Here is a 16287-nt window from a genome sequence, read left to right on the forward strand (position 1 = left end):
AAAAAAAAAAAAAACAAGAGTCACCACAAGTTGAGTTATATGTCAAATTCTGGTCTTCTTCCTCAGTCCACATCCACTGTTCACTTTTCAGAGTCCTGAGTCGTCCACTCTGGGCATCCTGTCCACGGGTTAGGGCTGTGTTCAGAAGGACCAGGACTGAGGAGCAGGCAAAGTTCATCTGCCCTGCAGCCGGCAATGCTTGGTGTCTATTATACTAACTTATTTATTCATACTAATTTAATTCAGTTGCAGTTTTGAAATTATTGAAAAACGTGCAATGCATTCATCACTTGTGTAGCCCAGCATATGATCTCTGTTGGTAAATATTAAACATGCCCTTGGAAAGAAAGCATGTCGTACAGTCAGTGGGTGTCACATTCTGTTGATACTATTCATACAGGTTGATTGATAGTGCGTTCATTTCTCTGTCTACATAGGTACTTTTGTCCACTCATCTCCTCTGCTATTGGGAGTGGATTATATTTCAGCTGGGGTAGAAGACCCATCTGCTACTCCACTCAGCTCCTCTGATTTCTGCTTTATATATTTTGAAGCTCTGTTATTAAGTAATACACATTTACAATCATTCTGTCTTCTTACTATATTGAATTTTTTACTATCATAAAATTTTCCTCTTTATCTTTAGTGCCACTCTCTGCCTTGAGATACATTTTCCTAATATTTTTATTGTTTGGTAAATAATTTTGTTATTTTCCTTATTTCCATCTTTTTATTTGTGGCATGTCTCTTATAGGCATTGTGTATTGGTGTCTTGTTTTTATTTTTCTTTCTATTGAATCTGACAATGTTATTCTTTTATTTGGAATGTTTAAGTCATTTGTATTTAGAACAGTGATTGGTGTGGTTGGATTTGGTTCAGTCATTAAGTTGAGTGTTATCTACAGCTATTTGGTTGTTTCTCCTCTTTTGGTTAATCCAAAAAAAAAAAAATGGCTCTCCAAGTTAAGAATGCTGCTTTGAATTTTTTAAAGTAAAAAATGAAGTGCACAAGATACAGTTGCTGATGTAAGTCTTCAGTACGGAATTCCTTGTCCACTGTCGCTCAGCCTTCCCAGGGCTGCCGCTGTGCCCTGTATATACCGTGTTCTGTTAAGTATCTTACTCGACAAGTCCACACCTTTAAGATACCACGATCTAATCATCACCCCAAATGAAGTCATTGCAAGTGTGGCCTGCAAAGCTGGCCAAACACATTTGGCAATCACAAAACAGAAGCAAACACGAAGCATGGATCTTCAACCTTTCCCACCTCGCCTTATTTCCCCCTAGATGTTAGCAGGATGTTATTCTCTAGCTACTACAATACAGTTGTTTTGTACAGCGTATCCACAAAGGAAAAGCATGACGTTGTGTAGTAATACCTAAAAGTAGAAGTAATGTTTTAGAGAGGTAAGTCTGATAAGGCTGTTAACCATAAGTATAAATGCGGGTCATAAAAAGAATCATAATTTCTCTGTGGTTCATGTATTAGCTGTAACATAGGCAGCTGATCTGAGATTAGTTCCATGGATCAGCAGACCCACCTGTAGGAAGAGGATGGCCCAAGACAGAGAGGGAAGAATGCTGTGGGATATATGGCAAATGTGTTGCTAATTAATCAATAAAACACTGATTGGCCGTTGGCTAGGCAGGAAGTATAGGCGGGGCAAGGAGGAGAATAAAGCTGGGAAGTGGAAGGCTGAGTGAGAGAGACACTGCCAGCCGCCACGATGACAAACAGCATGGGAAGATACTGGTAAGCCACGAGCCATGTGGCAAGGTATAGATTAAAGGAAATGGATTAATTTAAGCTATAAGAACAGTTAGCAAGAAGCCTGCCACGGCCATACAGTTTGAAAGCAACATAAGTCTCTGTGTTTACTTGGTCGGGTCTGAGAGGCTGTGGGACTGGCAGGTGAAAGAGACATATCCTGACTGTGGGCCAGGCAGGAAATCTCCAGCTACAGAAGAACATACTTGCAGCTGTGATGAAGACAGAGATGTGTCCCATGTTAACTCTGGATTCAGCTTGCACTGTATCCCCAGTGAAAGTCTGAGAACAGAGGCAAGTGAGTGTGAACATTCTATAGATCAGTACCTGAATCTATGTGTCTAGCCATGTGCATTCACTTGCCATGTGCTAAATTGTGTATCATTCTGTCCACACTATGTCTTGTGTTCTTCCTAACTAATATGTTTAATTATCTGAAGTGTGAAGTCAAAAGAATGAGACACTCATATCAAATGTGACTATTAAGACATTCAACACAACACTACTCAGTCTGGCAGGTCAGAAAACTTGATCCATTAGAGAATAAAAACTACAGAGAAATATTCCTGTGCAGGGGGTGTCTTTCTGTATGCTGTGAATATATGTTATTCCCATTGGTTAAAAAATAAGCATCTTTGTCCTATGGCAAGGCAGGAAATCCAAGGAGAGAGACAGGAAAGAGAAAGGCAGAGTGAGGGAGATGCCAGACTGCCATCCTAGGAGCAACATGTAATGGGACATGTGGTGATACATAGATTAGTAGTTACTGGTTGAATTAAACTATAAGAGCTAGCTAGCAAGAAGCCTGCCATAAGCCATACAGTTGATAATTAATATTAAGGCTCTGAATGATTATTTTATAAGTGGCTGAGAGACTGCGGGGCCGGGTGGGACTGGAGGAATGTGGGACCAAGGGGCCGGGCAGGACCTGAGAAACCTTCCAGCTACATTCCTGTGTATGTATGCACACTCTGTGTTGGGCATTGCTCTTACGTGGTGTCCTGTCACTTAGCCAGCTCTATCTGGACTTCTGGGATTCAATCGCCTCACACTACTTTCAAGCAAACCTTTGATGTTGTTTCAGGGCTGGTCCATCCACAGACAGTGTTGAGTGACCCCTCCCCCTCGCTGTGGAAGCTGTTCTCATGTACATTTCGGGCGTTTCCCCCAATTTGTGAACAACTTCAGCCTACTTGTTGCAATTCAGAGAAGGGTGAGAGGAAGAGGCACAGAGGGCTTATAAGTAAGAAAGGGAGAATTCTACATTTTGTTCAGGTAAAAATGAGGACTCATCACATTTCCGTATCGCTGGTGTAAGACTGCGCCTTCTAGTGATTTCTCCTTGTAGTTGGAATCTAGGCAGCAGGCACCACGTAGCCACTGCCTGCAGGTACACGTGCTTTCTCTTTTCATTCCCATCGATGCCCGTCCGTTTTGCTGTTCATCTGTTTGTTTATAGTTTTATACTTATTTTTATTTTTGAAGTTATAATACAATTATAGCATTTCCCCTCCTCTTTCCTCCCTCCAAACCCTCCCATGTACCCCTCCCTGCTCTCCTTCAAACTCATGACCTCTTTTTAAACTGTTACTTCATGAATATGCATATGTATATACATGTATGCTCCTAAATATGACCTGCTCAGTATGAATGTTACGTATATGTATGTTATCAGGGCTGGCCATTTGGCACGGGACAACCAATGGGTGTGCTCTTCCCTGGGGAGGACCACTTCCCCTGCTCTCAGCTTTCCTCAGTTGCCTATAGCTCTTCGTGTGGGGTTTAGGGCCTTCCCATCCACCATGACATGTCCATTGGTGCCATCCTTGTTCAGCTCATGTTTGGGCAGCCATGTTGGTGAGATTTTATGGGTATTGCATTAGACATTACTAAGAGACACAACTTCACAGCAATCTCATAGATCCTCTGGATTTTATAATCTCACAGATCCTCTGGATCTTACAATCTCACAGATCCTCTGGATCTTACAATCTTTCTGCTCCCTCTTCTGCAACGTCCCCCAAGCCTCAGTTACAGGAGCTGTGTTGTAGATGAGTCCATTGGGATGGGGGCTCTATAAATCTGCATTTTGATTGGCTGTGGTTTTCTGTGGTGGTCTTCATCTGTTGCAAAGAGAAGTTTCCCTGATGAGGAGTGAAGACCCACACCTCTGTGTGGATATAAGGGAAATGTTTATAGATTGTTAGGGATTGTGCTAGTTTAATAAATTAGTGGTTGATTCTTCTCCAGTGACTATGACTTCACCAGTACTGAGTAGTCAGCTAGATTTCCAGTACCAGCATGGTTTCCCTCTTGTTGAGCAGGTCTTAAGTCCAATTAGAGAACATTTGGTGATTGCCCAGGTATGTGTGCCCCCACTGCACCCTGAAAGTTATCATGCCATGTTGGTCATTTGATGTGGTTCACAGGTGTCATAGCTTGGTAGGACTGACTATTGGTTGTCCCCATCCATTGGAAGCTGCTTGGTGCCTTCTGGTATCATGAAAGCTAGTTCCCAGGAAGGAGCGTTCAGGTCCCAGCTCAGGGACCTCTCAGCCCTGTTTCTGGAGTTCATGGTGCCTTCAGCAATAAAGACTTACTTTCACATCTTGAGGGCAACCAAAGGCAACAAGCAATAGGCTGTATGTTTGGGGAGTTCCTTCGACAGTCCTGACCAACCGCTCAAGAGAGCTTCTCATATATGGGTTTTTGTTAGATGGTCTTTGGCTCTTGGAGGGAGCTCCATTAGCCTAGATGAGAACGTGTTCATTTATACACAGAATTATAGTATTGTAGGGTATTTTTGGTAAATGATATGATTTCTGTGGCTTTTTAGACATTCTTCTTGCTATTTTACCCTCTTCCCTCCTCCTTGTGTGGAACTCTCTCCCTCCTGTTTTCCATCCCCCGTCAGATTTCGTGGATCATGCTGCTTCCCTTCACCCCCCTCCCACATTCTTCTGTGCCCCCCTAAAGAACGCCCCCTTTCCCTCTTCCCTGATCATCACATGAGCCCTGCTCTTCCCCTCACTATCATCCCCGTCCTGTCAGTGGTCCCCTTTTAATTTCCTTGTTTCTGTCATTTTCTCCAGGCTGTGCACTCACACCTCAAGATTTAGAGCTAGGAGCCCCCAAAAGAGAGAACATGCAGCATCTGTCTTTCTGGGTCTGGGTTACCTCACTCAGTATGACCTTTCCTAGTTCCATCCATTTACTGTCAAGTTCATGATTTCATTTTTCTTTACAGCTGAATAGTATTCCATAAAATGTGTGTGTGTGTGTGTGTGTGTGTGTGTGTGTGTGTGTGTGTGAGAGAGAGAGAGAGAGAGAGAGAGAGAGAGAGAGAGAGAGAGAGAGGTTTTCATTATCCATTTATGGTTGAAGGACCTTTAGGTTGTTTCCATTTTTCCCAGCTATTGTGAATAGAGCAGCAACAAACATGGCAGAGCAAGTATCTGTGGAGCAGGACGCTGAGTCCTGTGGGCATATGCCAAGGAGTGGTGTAGCTGATCCTATGGTGGATTTATTTTTAGCTTTTTGAGCATTCTCCACACTGATTTCCATAGTGACTGCACCAGTTTGCAGTCCCACCAAAGTGAATGAGCGTCCCTTTTTCCTACACCCCTTCCAGCATTTGTTGTCTCTTGTTCCACTGATATTTGCTATCCTGACTGGAGTAACAGGAAATCTCAAAGTCGTTTTGATGTGTATTTACCTAATTGCTAGGGATAATGAACATTTTTTTCTTAGCCACTTTTTGTCTTCTTTTGGGAACTCTCTGTTCAGGTTCCAGTCTGTTTTTCAAAGGGGCAATTTGTTTGCTTGTTTGACTTTGTTTTTTGTTTGTTTGTTTGTTCTTTGTATATTCTGGACAGTAATCCTCTGCCACAGGATGTGTAGCTGGCAAAGATTCTCTCCCATTCTGTGGGCCTCCTCTTCACCTGGTTGATTGTTTCTTTAGCTGTGCAGAAGCTTTTTATGAAGCCCCACCTGTCAGTTGTTGTCCTTGGTCTCTGGGAAGTGGGGTCCTATGCAGGAAGTCCTTCCTGCACCTATATCATGTAGACACTGCCTATGTTTCTTCTAGCAGTTTCAGGTTCCACTTTTAGGTATTTGATTCATTTGGAATTAGTTTTTGTGCAAGGTGGTAGATATGGGTCTAATGTCTTTCTTCTGCATATGGATGTCCAGTTTTCCCAGTATCATCTGTTGAAGATGCTTTCTTTTCTACATATTATGTTTTTGGCATCTTTGTTAAATATTAAGTGGCTGGAGGCACATGCACTTATTTTGGGGTCTTTGATTTGTCCCATCTGTCTGTAGGCCTGTTTCTGGGCAAGCACCATGTTGTTTTTATTACTGTGGCTCTGGAACGTATCTTAAGACCTGAAATTGGAACCCTCCAGTATTGCTTCTTTTGCTCAGGGTTGTTCTGACTATCAGGGGTGTTTTGTGCATCCTATGAATTTTAGGATAGTTTTTTTTCCCTGTTTCTGTAAAGAATGAGATGGGGATTATATCGGGGTTGCACTGAATCTGCGAATAGGTTTTGCTAGAACGGTCATTTTCGCAACGTTAGTTCTACCAATCCCCAAGCGTGGGATGCCTTTCAGTTTTCCAGTGTCTTTTTCTATCTCTTTCTTCCAAGTTTTAAAGATTTCATATAGAGGCCGTTCACTTCCTTGCTTAAATTTATTCCTAGATACTGTGAATAGGAATGTGTATACGATCCCATTCTTTGTATGTTTGTTTTTTGTGGATAGACAAGTTACTGATTCTGCAAGTTGATTCTGTATCTTGCCACATTGCTGAATTTGTTTATCATTTCTAGACCTTTTCTGGTAGGTTTTTGGGGTCTCTAATGTGTAATGTAAGTGGTGATTTAGCTATCTCTCCCTATTTGTATCCCTTTAGACTCCTTGCCTTGCCATCTTATAAGGAAACATCTGTTGTCACCCAAGGAAGATTAAGAACAGTTTGTGCTCAGGTATTACAGAATTTGCATCAGAAACTTGGAATAAAATTTCAGAGACAACAGCTGTTCATTTTTATGGAAATACCATGCCATTGATATTCTTGATAGACTATCAGATGCATTTAACACTAATATTGATAGTTTAAGTTAAAAGAGGAGTTTGATGACTGTATCTTGTCTGAAATATCTTCATATAGAAATATGTAAACAATGAGGACTAGGGAGTGTAGGGTCCGAGGAAACACTGAAGAAAGAACCCAGGTTCAGATAGTATGTAAAAGCAAAGAGTGTTTATTATACCAGCATGCATGTGAGGTTGTTCACCTTTACAAAATGTCGACGACCCTGAGAGAAACCTGCAGGCTCCTTTTGAGCACAGCTAAGGTGAGTTTCAGGGACAGTTAGGTCATCACAAATGTGACTGGTTGCACAAGCAGCAGTTACATTAGTATACTTTTAATTGGCTGAGGTTTAGTCTTACCATGTTTGGACACACTTGCACAAGCTTGGGCAAGTCCGGATGTGACTCAGAAGGGTCACATCCTGGTTTGTCCTTGAGACATTGTGAGACTGACTTAGACCCTCTGTGTTTGTTCTCTCCCTCGACCCTGAATGTAAGGGCCTTGTAGACTGATGGCCCTTTGTTGAGACAGACACCTGTTTGTCCTTCTCAGAGAACTGAAACCTAGACTCAGTTGTGAGGGTGGGAGAGTTTAATCCTTCAGAAGAAAGCTCAGTCAGTAAAGCTTCTGCTTTGCCACCATGAGGACCTGAGTTCAGTTCCCCAAAAGCTGCGTTTTTTTAAAATCCAGGTGTGGTTGTGCACACTTGCAATCCCAGCACACGGTAGATCACGGGAGCTTACTGGTCAACCAGCCTTTTAGCTTACTAGTGAGTTCCAGGCCGTTAGAGACCCTGTCTTAAAACAGCAACAAGAAAAACAAAGGTGGACAGCATCTGAAGAGACATGTAAAGTTGTCCTCTGACATCCATGTGTGTATACACCTGCATACACAAGTGTGTCTGTGTACAAAGGAACAGCACACACAAACACACATGTGTATTCATACATGTGTCAGTGGGGGAGGGAGTAATAAAACAATAGTCAATTTGTTTTCACTTATTTATTTTCTACTTTGCATACTCATGAGGACAAAAACATGACTTAAAATATGCTATATGCTCAAATAAGATCTTTAAAAATCCCTTTTAGGAAACATGGAATGAACAATTGTAGGTGGGAAGATAAGTTTAGTTGACATTTTTTTTTTACATTTTACAGTTAATAGCAGGACAAATTAAATAAACCATGCAAACAATACCATTTAGAGCTCAGACCAGCAGATTAGCACCAGAAAAGAATCTTGCAGTATCTGGAAGGCCTGTGTTCCTTGGTACCTCAGAGCCAATCTAGACAAGTTCTGTTTCCAGGACAAAAAACCTTCAGTGTAAAATGGATTCTATTTGATCCCAAGTCTACACCTGCCTGCCTGGTGTCCTCCTGTTTTAATTTAGTGAGAAAAACACATGACACACATTTCCACAGTAAACACATTAGTAAAACAGAAACATGCTCTGGTTGAACCATTCATAAATGCCACAGCCCTGACTGATATTAGGAAGATGTATATTAAAATGCTACTTAGAAGACCTTCAAATGGGAATAAAAATCTGAACACCACTAATGTTCAGAACGAGTATTTGGTGTTACCTTAAGGCAGGCCATATGGGCATAAGTGCTCAGACAAGAGCTTTCTTGGAGTAATTAATTATGTTTTCTGAAGTTGCTTTTCTCTGCAACTTCAACTAGCCATGAGTCTCCAAAACATGCTTAGCTGGCACTATTAAATGCTCAGATCCAGACTTTTGCTTGTTTCTGCAGAGGAAAAAGGAGTGTCCTAAGTTGACCTCACACCAAGTTCCCAAACAGTGTAGCTACCAAACCCTGCACAGCAGTAGCTCAAAGATGTCATCTCCAAGGAGGAGCCAAGGAAGCTGTGCCATGCACTCCCCTTGAGGACTGTGTGGAGCAGATTCAGGACACAGGGACCAGGAGGGGGAGACCCCACTCTAGCTATATGTCTTCACTGACTTAAGGAGATTGACCTATGAATTCAATGACACTGTAGTGGCTGGAAGTTTCGGGAAAGATTCTAGAAGGTTAGAAACTACATGAAGACAAACAGCTTCAGAAATTATCAAAACAGTCCCATAGAGTTTTGACAACTGCTCTCATGTGGGATGTAGTGAAACCTCCACTCACGTGCAGGTCATGCAGGGGTAGTGAAAATTTACAAGATGGCCAAGGCACCAGCAAGGAGCTGCAAGCTGCAAAACTCCCCAGATCCACACAAGGTGTGGGAAAGGCTTAAAATTCAAAAAAGTGTGGTCAGGGATGATGACCACCTATGATGTAGGAGATTCCATTGGAGTCACAGCTTGGTGATGGGAATGAACTATCCTTCAAGTAAAACTATCCTATATGTATACTAGCCAAGCTTAACGGTGAGCCTGAAAGAGATGGGCTGCTCTCTGCAAGTGACCTTGTCTGCTGAGACAATACAACACTGTGAAAGTCAGACCACAGCTGAATCAGACTCAACAGTGTGGCATTTACGACACCCACCAATGCATGTATACAGTTAATAGTATGTTCTAAAAAGTAGGAAAATCTGAACTAATGAGGAGGAAGACATCAAGAAACAGAAACTGAAGCCCCCACAAAATGATAGATGTCAGTAGAACACGGAAACCACTCTCAAATATTTAAAGGAAAACATGAACACAAGGACTGAGGAGAATTCACGAGAACCAAAGGATACCTCTAGGCATGAAAAATACTAATGCTAGAAGAAAACATCATGGCCTCCACACAGCAGAAAAGATGACCCATGACAGATACAAATGAAGTGTGTCTACAAACGGAAGGACACAGCCATCTCCTTCAGTGATCTATGAGACAATACAAAGTTGTTTAATGCACACGTTGTTAGAAAAGGAGAAAGGTGTTTGGTAGACTGTCTAAATTGTGTTCCAATTGTGGTGCCAACTTAGAAAACCCAAATTTGAGGAAGCTGAACCCACACCAACAACGGAAGGCAAATAATAAATTTGTGAATGTCAGAGGAAAGATCTTAAGAATGGGTGGAGAAGGGCCCTGTAATGGACCTGAGGCTTTAAATAACAGTTTAAGCAAAGACAAGAATAAAATATCAGAAGGCTTATGACACAGAGAAAGTGAAAATATAAATAAAGTGCAGAGTAAACAAGCGAATTCACAAGAGTGTTCCATTATATGTCACATGATATACAACTATTCAGAGAAAAACTGGTAACTTCAAGGTATATACACAGGAGCAAAGGCTTAACTGATTAACTAAAATACAGCAACACCAGTCAATAGCTGTGACAACATCTGATTCTGAAAATGCTCAATTAGTCAAGAAAAAAAGAGAAAACTAGATGGGAGCAAAAGAAAACAGCCAAACAGCACCAAGGAAACAAGCATGACAGTCAGTATAAATACCCTACACTCTCTGAGTCCACCTGGATTAAATAAAAAGGCAACATCCAACTATACGCCTTCCACAAGAAATTTGCCTTCAGTATAAAAGCACAGAAAAGATGAAAGGTCTTCCACAGAAGCAAGAGCAATAACCATAAGGAGGCTGGACTGGAAATAGCAGCAGAGTGGGCCAGCAAGAGATAAAGGGGCACTGTATAGTAACAATGGAGAGAATTCACCAGAAAGATAACTCTGCACATATTGGTGCATAATAACAGAACTGCATAATACACAGAGCAAGTTTCTATAAAATTATAAAAATAGACAATTACGACTGAAAGTTTCAATGCTGTTCTCTCAGTAATAAACCAGAAAAAAAAAAAAACAGTAAAAGTATGGAGACTGAACAACACTGTTACCCTATTTAGCATATTGGGCCTAATTAGCATATATTCAACAAGCTATCCACCATATCAACAAATTTCTCACATGCATATGGTGTGATCAAGATAGGCTGTATCCTGGGCTGGAAGACAACTCCCACTAATTTTGTTTTTGAACCAAGGTCTTATGTGGCCCACTCTACACAGCTTAGGAATACCTTCAGCTCTTGATCCTCTGGCTTGAACCTTTATAGTGCTGGCATCACAGGCTTGCATCATGAGGCACAGTATACGTGGTGCTGGGAATTGTACCTAGGCACTCTCCCAAATGAGCTGGATCTCTAGTCCCTACAACAATAAATCATAATTAGTCAAATCATACAGAGTATAACTATGACACAAGAAAGCTAAAAAAATCTAGAATCACAAACGTTGGGAAACTAAGTCTATGTTTAAGTGCCCTACACATCAAAGAAGAAATTATGAGGGAAATTAAGATATTTTTACTGAAGATAAGATACAGTGTTTCAATATTTTGTGAGATAGCGAAAACAACACATGGTGAGACTTTTATAGCTTCAAACTTGTCTAAATTCTAATTCACCCACTGAGCTTCCATCTTAAACTGGGAAAAGAGGCACATATTAAATACAAGTAAGTAGAAAGAATGTTTCAAGATAGACCTGTGATCTGAACCTTCAGGAGGCTGAGGCGTCCAGGGCAGCAGAAGGTGCAGACCCAAGGGGAGTGTGCGGCTCCCAGCTTTGGCCGGGAAGAGCACCGTGCCGTGAGTGACCAGTGCAGAGATTCATGGTCTGGTGGTGAGAATAAATAACCAGGTGCTCAGCTGTGGCCCATCATCTGTATTAACCTCCACCACCCAAGGCTCAGGAATTTTTCAGAATGGCGGACGTAAAGAATGTAAGGGCTGGCAAATGGGGAAGAGAGCTGTAAGATGCTGACTTCTGGATATGACGTAGCTTCTGAACTGGTCAAGTCACAGCAGCCGTGGTCACCGATGTAAACTTGCACAAGATCGCACCAGTCAAAACTCCCAACATGGATGAGGGGAACCCTTGGAGACCCTACTCTACATGAGGAGCTATTGGGGGTGATGGCTGCCGAGGGAAGGACAGTTATTCTCCTTTAGGGATGTGGCTGGTATTAGTTAGATTATGACCCTTTGGATAGTGTCACATCCATGTGCATATGGACAGCACTAATTGGACTCAGCGGGTTATTAATAACAAAAAAAGAAGACATGTAGCTGGGAGGGAGGGAGGGAGGGAGGGAGGGAGGGAGGGAGGGGAGACTAGGGAAAGTTGGAAGGAGGTAGTGGTGAATGAATATGGTCAATGTGCATTGTACAAACGTATGGAACTTAAAAATAGTTAAAAAAATACTATTTCTAAGAGACCAAGACCAGGGCATTGCATTTTAGAACCAGCACAAGCTGTACAAGATTGACAGGTGAGGCAGAGAAGAGGGAATCAAATAATAGATGAACTCAGTGCAACAGAAAACAAATTATAGAAAACCAATAAAATCAAAAGCTTTTCCTTTGAAAATAATCAAGAAAATTGATAAACATCTAGTCATTATCTATAAGAAATGTACAATGAAAGTTTTTAATTACCCTGATCCTAATTATCCTGATCTCACCAGATCCATAAGCCAAGAGCAACATGCACCGGAAAGAGATACAACTCCTATTCACAGATAACTTTAAATGCTGCACAGAAAAGCCTAGATAATCCAAAAGTAATAAGATAAACAATAGGCTGCCAAGACAGAATGAATCAGCAAAGTCAAGAGAATTCAACCTGCAAGAACAAAAATTATTTTTAAATATTTAATAAAAAATTTTATTTTGGGGGGCTGGAGAGATGGCTCAGAGGTTAAGAGCACTGCTTGTTCTTCCAAAGGTCCTGAGTTCAATTCCCAGCAACCACATGGTGGCTCACAACCATCTGTAATGAGATCTGGTGCCCTCTTCTGGCCTGCAGGGATATGTGCAGACAGAACACTGTATACATAATAAATAAATAAATTTAAAAAAAAAAAAAAAAAATTTTATTTTGTATTTGAGCATCAATTGGGATATGAAGTTCTTAAAATGCCTTTTTAATGGCATCAAGAGTTTAAAACATGCAATAAAAACACAACAAAACCTCAGTCAATTGTTGACAGTTGTTGAAAAATTGTTAAATAGTTAGATTGTATGTGTGAATTGAAAGATTCAATATTTTTTAGACCAATTCTCCCCAAATGTAACCACATATTCAATGCCATCTGAATTAGAACAGCAGCAATATTTTTAAAGAAACACATTTGTTTTGAAATTTTGTTTTTGTTTTTGTTTTTGTTTTTTTGTTTTTTTTCGAGACAGGGTTTCTCTGTGTAGCTTTGCGCCTTTCCTGGAACTCACTTGGTAGTCCAGGCTGGCCTCGAACTCACAGAGATCCGCCTGGCTCTGCCTCCTGAGTGCTGAGATTAAAGGCGTGCGCCACCACCGCCTGGCTTGTTTTGAAATTTTTAAAGGAAAGGAAATTGCAATAGCAAATTTCTGTGGAAAATGGAAACAGAAGGAAACCAAGTGCCTGGGTTCAGAGCTTCCACACACGCTGAGAGCAGGGCTCTGCTGTAGGGGTCTGGGGACAGACACATCTGTCCAGGGTCACTTCCAACACGGACCCTGAGGTCATTTGATGCTTTTCAGCAAATTGGAATGGAAAACTGGGTGTCTATCTGCAAAATACATATTTCCATCTGCACTGTGTGTGGAATACACAGTGCAGACATGAACTGGGACATAGACCTCAACATAAACATTAAAACTGTGTAAAATTGACGAAGGGGACATCTATATCACACCCATCCTCCAGGCTCTGGGACCATCACAAAGGACACAGAAATAGATTGTTAGAGCCAGAGGTCAGGGAGGACCAGGGCAAACAGTGTCTTCAGTGTGTGACGGGATTGCTGCACTCATGAGCCCACAGCAGGTGTGGCTGCCCACACGTGATCCAGGCAGCCAGCATTCTAGTATGGCATCCGAAGGGGCTCAGCAGTCGCAGCCCTGTCTGAGGTGCTGTGCACAGTTGGTGCCACCCCCGCCCTTCTCAAATCAAATCAAGACAAAACAAAAATGAAACAAAAACCCACAAAAAAGAACATGCAGTTTGTCTGTATTGGCCAGCTACTCCTGGATATGGAAGCTGCCCCTGGAGTGTGGGTGTTACACCCAGTGATGCTCTATTGGGGGAAAATGGATTTTCCCTTCGCCAGTGGGGATCAATTGCAAATTGATTCTTGGTTAAGACGGGGACCCTCTCAATGCTGGATCTCATCTGGCTTGAACCCGTTCAGGTATGCCTCCAGTCTCTGTGAGTCTGTTGTGTCTAAAAGATACTGTTTCCTTGGAGTTGTTCATCCCCTCTGGCTCTTACAATCTTTCTGCCTCCTCTTCTACATAGAACCTTGAGCTTTGAGAGGAGGTGTTTGATGAAGACACCCCATTTAGGACTAAGTGCCGCCAAGTCTCTCAGTACCTGCACATTGTCCAGTTGTGGGGCATGTCCGTGTTGATTCCATCCACTGCAAGAAGACGCTTCTCTGATGAAGGGTGAGCTATGCACAGATCTCTCAGTGTAGCAGTATCTCTAGTTTACAGCTCCCTCATTTCTAAGAAACTTCATGGGACACATTTCTAATTCATGGCACAGATCCCAGAACCATAGGAAATACACCTTTTTACGTAATAACTATTCTCTCTAGAATGACTTCAGGTTTTCAATTCCATTAAAACAGTGGTTCTCAACCTATGGGTCACAACCCCTATGGGGTTGAATGACCCTTTCACAGGGGTCACCTAAGGCCATAGGAAAACACAGATACTTACATTATTGTTCATAACAGTAGCAAAATTACAGTTATGAAGTAGCAACAAAAATTTATGTTTTGGGGTCAGCACAACATGAGGAATTGCAAAGGGTCACAGCACTAGGAAGGTTGAGAGCCACTGAATTAGAAGGCAGCCTTCTCCAAAAGTTCTGCTTCCTTGTGCATGAGTGGAATGGAATGGGCAGATGCACTGTGGACTGTCCCTACAGGAGGAGGCTACCGCACACAGCATAAGTAAATCTCAAACTGTAGTGACTGATGGCGCCAACACAAAATGAGATTGATTGTTTATAGCGTAATCATCTACTATAAGGCAATGATGATCTCACCAGTGATTTTTCCAGAAATTTTATATGGTTGATGTTTATGTTTATGCCTATGACCCACTTCATGTCAATATCCTGTGTATTGAATAGGCTGTGAAGTATATACTATGCAGGATAGTCCATAGCTTCCACGTGGACAGCCAGATTTCCACCACAGGCAGCAATGGGGAGAAGAGGTAGATGGACCTCTGTGAGTTCGAGGCCAGTCTGGTCTGGTCTACATAGTGAGTCTAAAGCCAGCCAGAGCTGTGCAGTGAGATGCTGTCTCACCAGTCAAAACAAGCAAAACAAAACAAAAAGCACTCTGTCTTATTGAAGTTTCATGAGTTTATGCCATGTGTTTATATACATATGAATCTTTAGAAAAGAAAACCCAATTCATAGAGACAGAGTCTATCTGTTGTCTAGGGCTGCTCGTGTGGGGTTCTCATGTGGGGCTCGTGGCAGAGAGCACAAGGGGGTGTTGTGAGGTAATGAAAATGTGTATTTCACATTTACTTGTTTATGTGTGTGTGTGTGTGTGTGTGTGTGTGTGTGTGTGTGTGTGTGGAGGTCAGAGGACAACTTGCAAGAATCAAGTCTCCTTCTAGCATTCAGACACCAGGGATCAAACTCGGGTTACCAGTCCTTACCCACTGAGCCATCTCTCAGGCCCTGAAAATGTACATCTTGATTGTGGTAGTGACTGTCTAAGTGTGTATGTCAGTCAAAATCTTTTCACCTAAATGAGGTAACATGATTTCTATAATTACATTTAGACACTAACTGGGAGATTCTTCAAGTCAGAGCAGAAAACTGTTTGGTAGTTCAAGAGGGAAATGCTGACTGAGGAAAAAGAACATTTACCGAGTCATTAAAGTATGAGAAAGCATCATGACATGCATGAGAGGCATTGCTAATTAGTGTCACACAGCCCCAGAATCACATGCCATGTGTTTCTACATAATGACCATTCTCTTTAAAGTGTATTCATAAAGACATTATATTTCTAGCATTATTGGGTGAAGCCAACATTATCAAAGGGTCTCCCTATTTGAACATGAGAAAAAAATAGAATTTTCCAGAATGTCTTTCATTTTTTTAAAAAACCAAGTTTAGGTAGAAAAATTCAAACTGTTAATAGTCATTGTCCAATATGCCCAAGGCCACATTAGCTTTTGGATGTAAAAAATACTTGGGGAACATATTCCATGACAGCAAAAGTTCCTGCCATCCTCGGCACACAGGCACAGGCTTAAGACATGAGACATCCCTGGCCTGTGAACATGGTGCCACTCGAATATCTGCAACCTGGAGAAACCTCTAATGGGAATGAGAACACACATTTTAAGAACCAGTCCACTCCCCAGGGCTGCTGGGGCTTCCAGGAGAACTAGCTGCTGGAAGTTCACACAAGCCATTTTCATCATTTGGAACTGATGCAA

Source organism: Peromyscus eremicus, chromosome 10 (assembly GCF_949786415.1).
Source record: "Peromyscus eremicus chromosome 10, PerEre_H2_v1, whole genome shotgun sequence".
Classification (NCBI taxonomy): domain Eukaryota; kingdom Metazoa; phylum Chordata; class Mammalia; order Rodentia; family Cricetidae; genus Peromyscus; species Peromyscus eremicus.